The sequence below is a fragment of the Zalophus californianus genome, chromosome 2 (genome assembly GCF_009762305.2).
Source record: "Zalophus californianus isolate mZalCal1 chromosome 2, mZalCal1.pri.v2, whole genome shotgun sequence".
NCBI lineage: Eukaryota > Metazoa > Chordata > Mammalia > Carnivora > Otariidae > Zalophus > Zalophus californianus.
In genome coordinates this window covers 100606315-100614230 of record NC_045596.1, presented here as the reverse complement: position 1 = coordinate 100614230, position 7916 = coordinate 100606315, and the positions used below count along the sequence as shown (strand labels likewise).

General features: G+C 40.6%; 1 pseudogene; it reads left to right on the top strand.

The window, feature by feature from the left end:
- Positions 1-2468: 2468 nt before the first annotated feature.
- LOC113925507 lies at positions 2469-4111 on the top strand (annotated as a pseudogene).
- Positions 4112-7916: the final 3805 nt, after the last annotated feature.

Sequence of the window (7916 nt, the reverse complement as noted above, 5' to 3'; positions counted from 1 at the left end):
CAATCACTTTAAATATAAGTGGTCTGAGCCCACCAATTAAAGGCAAAATTTTCAGATTGGAAAAATATAAGACCCAACTATATGCTGTCTATAAGAAACCCATTTGACAGATCTTTGTTTTTTCAAGACTTTATTCATTTATTTGAGAGAGAGAGAATGAGAAATAGAGAGCATGAGAGGGAAGAGGGTCAGAGGGAGAAGCAGACTCCCCGCTGAGCAGGGAGCCCGATGTGGGACTCGATCCCAGGACTCCGGGATCATGACCCGAGCCGAAGGCAGTTGCTTAACCATCTGAGCCACCCAGGTGCCCCGAAACCCATTTGAAATATATAGACAAAAATAGATTAAGACTGTACCTCTGAAACAAATAATACATTATATGTTAAAAAAAATAAAGATAGTAGGAAGGGAAAAATGAAAGGGGGAAATCAGAGGGGGAGAAGAACCATGAGAGACTATGGACTCTGAGAAACAAACTGAGGATTCTAGGGGGGAGGGGTGTGGGGGGTTGGGTTAGCCTGGTGTTGGGTATTAAGGAGGGCACATACTGAATAGAGCACTGGGTGTTATACGCAAACAATGAATCATGGAACACTACATCAAAAAAATAAATAAATAAATAGAGAAAAAAAGATTAAGACTAAAGGATGGGATAGAGAAACCATGCTAACTATAATCCAAAGAAAGCTGGACTGTTATATTCCTATCAGATAAAGTAGATTTTAGATTAAATTATTATCAGGGATAAAGAGGGCCTTTTCAGAATGATAAAGGTGTCAATTCATCAAGAGGATGTAACAATCCTAAATGTTTATGCAGCTACTAACAGAGCTTCAAAATATATGAAACAAGAAACTGACAGAAATCCAATGAGAAATAGACAACACAATAATTATAGTTGGGTAGATTTCAGTATCTGTCTTTTAGTAATTGCTAGAATAGAAAAGCAGTAAGGAAACAAACCACTTAAACCATTTTATCAACTAACTTGACCTAATGGACATTTAAGAACACTCAAACTAACAGTAGAAAACACATTCTTTTCAAGTGCACAAGGAACAGTTATCAAGATATATTATACACTGGGCCATAATATAAGTCTCAATAAATTTAAAAAATCCAAGAGAACAAGTGTGTTCTCTAACCACGTGGGATTAATCAGTAATCAATCACAGAAAGATATCTGAAAAATCTCCAAATATTGGAAACTAGATAATACACTTTCGATGGAAACCCAATATATCATCATTTGTAGGCAGTATTTAAAGTCGTACTTTGGACGAAATTTAACGTTCTAAATGCCTGTGTCAGAAAAAAGGACTCCAAGCAAAAACTTCAGTTTTTGACTTAAGAAACTATGAAAAGAGCAAATGAAAACAACCTCATACCTTTGTCAAGAGCACACACTTATACTTTAAACTTAAAAGAATGATTGTCTGGGAGCGGCTAGGTGGCTCAGTAGGTTAAGCGTCTGCCTTTGGCTCAGCTCATGATTCCAAGGTCCTGGAATGGAGCCCTGCATTGGGCTCCCTGCTCCTTGGGGAACCTGCTTCTCCCTCTCCCTCTGCCTCTCTCCCAGCTCATTCTCTCTCTCTCTCTCTCTCTCAAATAAATAAATAAAAATCTTAAGAAAAAAATGATTGTGGGTGGGGCTGCAGGATTGGATTATGAAATAGGCTTAAAAGAGAAAGAAAAATTAGGTGTTTTGGTTCTAATCTACATCCCAGGATTGTTCAGGGAACCCAGAGCTGGGTTTTTTTGTTTTTTTTTTTTTTTGTATTCTGTGATGTGTTTCAAATCTCTTAAGCTATAAATTTTAATGTGACAAGTGACATTAAATTGTTTGTGAAGATTCAACCCTCTTTTACTCACTCCCCATCCTTAATTGATGGATGTGTGTCAGAAGGAACTCCTTAACACCCATAACTCCGGAATGAGGTCTTAAAAACCCAGAGTCTTTTAAAACTTTGCTCTAAATCTTACTAAATTCATGTTCTCTGGCATAATAGATTTAATTTGAGCATGTTAGATTTTCAGTTGAATAGTATTCTGATAACCGGCTTTCAAGAATTTCTTGAATTCATGAAATCTTTGCAGAACACTCTCTATGTCTGGGATGTACTAGGTGATATGGACACTGTGCTCTGTGGTCATGGCTGCAAAGATGAGTCAGAGGTGCCTGCTAACTATTACTTTAACACTTGAATGACCTGGGGACAAAGCAAGTATAAAAATAAGCCTATAGGTATAGTTAAGGGGCTGTGACAGTCATGTGTGGAGAGTAGTGTGTGGGCATGGAAGGAAGAGTTGTGCGTTCCAGCAAAGGAGGAGGGGAAATGTGGGGGTTTGGAAAAAGCTTCAGAAAGCTGAGTGGAGTCAGAATTTAAAGTGAATGTCAGCTAGGAGTGGAGGGTACATGCAGCGAAGAGGGGCCACTTGACATCAAAGAACATAACGATTTCGGGAAAATGAAATCGCCTACGCCATTCCGGAACATAAAGCACCCTTGGTAGGAGGAGAAATGAGGCAAGAGATGATGCTGACAGCGGGCTCTCCCAGCACTAGAATCCTGGTATCTTCTGTTTTAGTCTCATCTCTTCCTCTCTCAAACTCTGGGCTTCTGGTCTCTTCTCCTTGTACCTAGCAATGTTCTGAAAGACTTTTTTTTTTTTTTTATTTTAGCTGTAGAATTTGATTAACTTCTCTTTCATAATATTGCATACCAGAACTGTCATTCTTCAAATTTATTTTTACGTTAGAATGAATGGGTAATGGTAATGTGTGATAGATAAGCTGAGTCTGATGGTCAATGCCATTATAATACATATAGCTACTTAAATTGTTAATCTATACATTTTTAAATTGGCCCTCAGATATAAAAATGCAGTGAAAATTGCTTCTACTTTTACATTGATTTTCACACCATCCAACTTTTCTCTTTTCTTGACTGTTATTATAAAGGCTTTTGGTAGATGAATTTCTTCACAGTCACTGATTAGGTAAGGCTTAATTTCACTGCGGCAGGGGAGGGCGCTGGAGATCTGGGGCTGCTCAGCAGGCCACCTCCAGCACCGAGGGCTATAGCGCAGGGGACTGTGGCCCCCAGCAGAGGCCACCCACAGCAGCTGAGGAAGAGCAGGCATGCCCAGGGCCCCAGGAAGAGGAGGAGGAGGTGCAGGTACTGACACTTCCCCTGCAAGCCCACCATGCCATGGGGAAGGTGGAGAAGTTTGTGTAAAAGGTCTGGGAGGGACGCTGGAGGGTCATCCCATATGACACACTCCTTGACTGGCTGAAGGACAAAGACTACTTGCTACATGGCCGTAGACCACCGCTGCCCTCCTTCTGGGCTTGCTTCAAGAGCATTTTCCACAGCCATACAGAAACTGGCAACATCTGGACCCATCTGCTTGGTTTTGTGCTCTTTCTCTTTTTGGGAATCTTGACCATCTCAGACCAAATGTGTACTTCATGGCCCCCCTACCAGAGCAGGTAGTTTGGCGGATGTTCTTTTTGGGTGCAGTGCTCTGCCTCAGCTTCTGCTGGCTCTTTCACACCATCTGTTGTCATTCGGAGAAAGTCTCTCAGACATTTTTCCAAACTAGATTATTCAGGGATTGCTCTACTGATGATGGGGAGCTTTGTCCCCTGGCTCTATTACTCCTTCTACTGCTCCCCACAGCCATGGCTCATCTACCTCTCCATCATCTGTGTCCTGGGCATCTCTGCCATCATTGTGGCACAGTGGGACTGGGTTGCCACTCCTAAGCACCAAGCAGACAAGAGCAGGAGTGTTACTGGGGCTTGGCTTGAGTGGTGTTGTGCCCACCATGCACTTTACTATTGCTGAGGGCTTTGTCAAGGCCACCACAGTGGGCCAAATGAGCTGGTTCTTCCTCATGGCTGTGATGTACATCAGTGGAGCTGGCTTTTATGCTGCTGGAATTCCTGAGTGCTTCTTTCTTGGAAAATTTCTTGGAAAATCCATTCTCATCAGATTTTCCATGCCCTGGTGGTGGCTGCAGCCTTTGTCCACTTCTACGGAGTCTCCAACCTTCAAGAATTCCGTGAGGACCTAGAGGGTAGCTGTACTGATGACTCCCTTCTCTGAGGGGTGGGGGAGGAACTTCCCAAGTACTTTTAAAAATAATTTCTTTGTTGACCTGAGAGGAAAAAATTTTCACTGCTGCAGATGTCCCCAGGTATTTGGGTCATGTTGTGAGAAACCATTAAAGTAGCATCTGTGGTTTCTCATTTATGGTTGATCATTATATCACCTTAGATTAGAAAATTTTGGTTTAGGTTATTTAAAATGACGGTTTTATTTTTATAAATTTTGACATATAAAACGCTTGTGGGAAAATACATGTTTTAAGTTTACATATGAATGATTTTTCAGGAAAAGACCAAATCTGTGTAACCAGCTCTAGGGTCAAGAAACAGAATATAATCAGCAGCCCTGAAACTTCCCTCATACCCTCATAGCTATCATCCCCGTCCCGACCGTGGGTAGCTACTATTCTGACTTCTAATACTGTAGATGAGTTCTGTCGATATTTGAACTTTACGTAAAGGGAATCATTACAATATATTCTCTTTTTCGCTCTGACTTCTATTGCTCAACATTTTGTGTGTGAAATTGATCCATATTGTGGAGCATGCTTACAGTTTGCTCATTCTCATTGCTGTATAGTATTCTATTGCATAAATCCACAATTTATTCATGCATCTACTGCAGATGAACAGTTGGGCTGTTTCCATTTTTTTTTTTTTTGTCAGTTTAAAGTGGTACCAAACTATTGGTAATTTGATTTTAACAGTAGTCCCTCTTCAAAGATGTGTGTTGTCTTTTATGTGGAAGTATAAATCAAAATGTCCTAAGTCTTAACAAATGAGAGAAATTATGTGTTTCTATTACCTGGCACTATTGTTGATGGCAAAATAGCAAGGATTAGCTATCTTGTAAAATTCTCCCTTCCCTCACTCTAAATCTGTATTCCATTTTAAGCATCGCCAACCCTAACTATGTGGAGATGGAGAAATGACTAAATCATGGGGATTACTACCATGCTGTAAATTAGGGAAAGACTGCTTTATCCATGTAGTGAAATTTGATCACTTAAATCAGGAATCTCTACTAGAACAGTGTAGATTGCAAACCTCCAAATCTGTGCTAAAAAGAGTTTAAATCCAGTCCACCTTTCCACAGTGATGGGGATTTATGCAGGCAGGAATTTAGCTGGGAAAGAGAGTGCAGACATAGGACAGGTAGGGAAGGTTCTGAAAGTAGCAATAATGTGGGAAGCAAGAAGCATCTATTTTTCAGAACATCTTGGATGAAAGATCAGCCTGTCTGTTTTGTTTACTAGTCTGTCCTTATTGTCTAGAACAGGCATATAGTAGGCAATAAATACCTTTGAATGTGGAATGATGGGCAGCAAAGCCTTCTGCCGAAAATCAGTGGGTAAGTGCTGGCTACCCAGATACTTTGCATATGGGTAAAACCAAAGACTAAAATTGTAGTAATAGAGAAAGTGAAGCAAGAAATGCTTTTTTTGCCGTAAGGTAACATTCACAAGATCCAGAAATTAGAACCTGGATATCTTTGGAGGGATATCTTTTAACCTACCACGGGGGAAGAGTGTGGCTATTGGCATCAAAAGACTAGAATAGCCAAAAACTGGGAACACTCAAGATGTGCTTCAGTAGGACAGTGGATAAACTGTGGTACCTCCTTTGCTCATGGGAATAAATTAAGAATCTTGAGATGGCAGTTTAGCCTGGATTATCCTAAATGCAGTCACATATACCCTTATAAGAAGGAGGCAAGGGAAGATTTTAAAAGAGAAGGTGCTGTGACAAGTGGAAGCAGAGATTGAAGTGTGGTGATTATGAACCCAGGAATGCCTGGCAAGCCATCAGAAACTGGGAGAAGCAGGGACCGATTCTCTCCAGCGAGAGTGTGACTCTGCTTAGATCTTGCTTTCAGCCCATTGAAACTGATGTTGGACTTCTGGCCTCCAGAACTGTGAGAGAATGGATTTATGTTGTGTTAACCCACCCCATTTGTGGTGATTTGTTACAGCAGCTGCAGCGAAGGACTACTCTGCCTGTGCCACATTGGAATCAGTCTGGTGAACATTACTTAAGGTACTCGGCTGAAGCAGTTGGATATTCCCCACTACCCAACCCCAACCCCAAACATGAATTATGGGCAGAGGCAAAAAGGTCTAAGGGTAGCTGGAGTTGATTCATCCTAGCAGGTGACTGTTGGTTCTTTCCTGCTGCCATGACTCTTAAGCTGCCTAGCTTCTGATTTTTTTCTGAGACTGGTTCTTCAACTTTTGCCTTGATCCTATGAGTATATCCGTATCCTTATATAACAGATTGACTTATTAGTGTAGGCAGAGTTGTTTTCTGTATTTTTTTAAAATTCTATATAGTTGCTTAGAAATACTGCTCTTAATGTTCTTATTTCCATGAGTTACCATCTAATGTTACTTTCAATTCAACTTTCAGAATTCAAAATGAGAGTTTAGTTGTTGCTACTGAGTTGCTTTCATAAGGCAGAGGAGAACCCCTAGGACATTCTTAATCACATGAATACGGGAGGGCCCCTAGAATGAAAGGAGTGGGTAAATAACTTTTTGGATGTGATATGAGATATCAGTAGGATTTTTCTCTTTAATAATAATAATAGAAGATTTACAAGAACAATAGAGAGCTGGGAATGGGAAATGATACAAGGTAGAATAAACACTACAAAATTATAGAATTCATTTTTATCAGTTTTAGTTTAGACCGTAAGAGGAAATCTGTAGTGAAGCAATAATAGCACACAGAACTCAGCTTGTATTCCTTTTTTCTAAAGTTCATTTTAACAAATATCAGGCTGTGCCAGTTTCTGAAGCACTGAACAAATAGCGACTTTGGACATGACCCTAGCACAGAGCAGGATGCACAGCAGATTATCAGTTGAATGAATGATTGAATGATGAGCCAACATGAATCTGGTGAGCAGGTGAAGCACAAAGGTGAAGGTTCATTTCTTTAGAATGAGATCATTTCTAAGATATCACCTGATGTAAACTCCTTTAGGAAATTTGTGAGCCATCATCATTCATTTTATTGATCTGAAAGTGGTAGAAAAAAATTGAGAGAAAATAAGTAGAAAATTATTTCCAGCCTTATCTTATGAAAGCAAAACAGTGAGATGAACTCTTTCCTCTTTGTAGCACCACGAAGCAATGGTGATTTGCTTATGTAATCTACAAAGGAAATGTTTGTTTATGTAACCCCTTAGCTATGCCTTTAATGTTCAGAAGGGTGAAAAAATTTCGTTCATTATTGAAAACGCTCACTATTAAATAATCAGGCACATCGGGGAGAAGCAGGGAATGGTGTGAGACAGTTCTTTTGTTTCTTTCCTAGCTACATAGCCGTTCCCACCACAGGTGGGGTGTGCTTTCTCCTCCCCGCCACCACCAGGAGCCCTGGGTGTTTTCATCCACCTGCCCCACCCTGCCCTGTATGCACACACACTCATACAGTTCTGCTTCTTCATCCTCTCAAGCTTTGGTTGGAGCCATCAGTTGTTCAGTTCATCTTGGTTTTTCCCTGGCACATCTGGGATGAGGGTGCTTCAGATGTGACAGGTAGAAGGGGAGAACAAAGAGAGAGACAGTTTCCTGCTCCAACTTCAAGGTAACATACAAAGGAAATAAGCTGTTCATCTGCTAACACAAACTGTCCCTCAGCACACGACCCTAGCGCTTTATTATGTTTGGCAGTGCCTTTGTCTGCCTTTGTTGATTTACTGAGGTCTGCTAAGGTTGCTCAATTTTTGTGCTATCATGCTAACAATTCTCTGTTGCTTTCTTCTGCCTTACATCTGTTTATCATTCTAGCAAGACAGG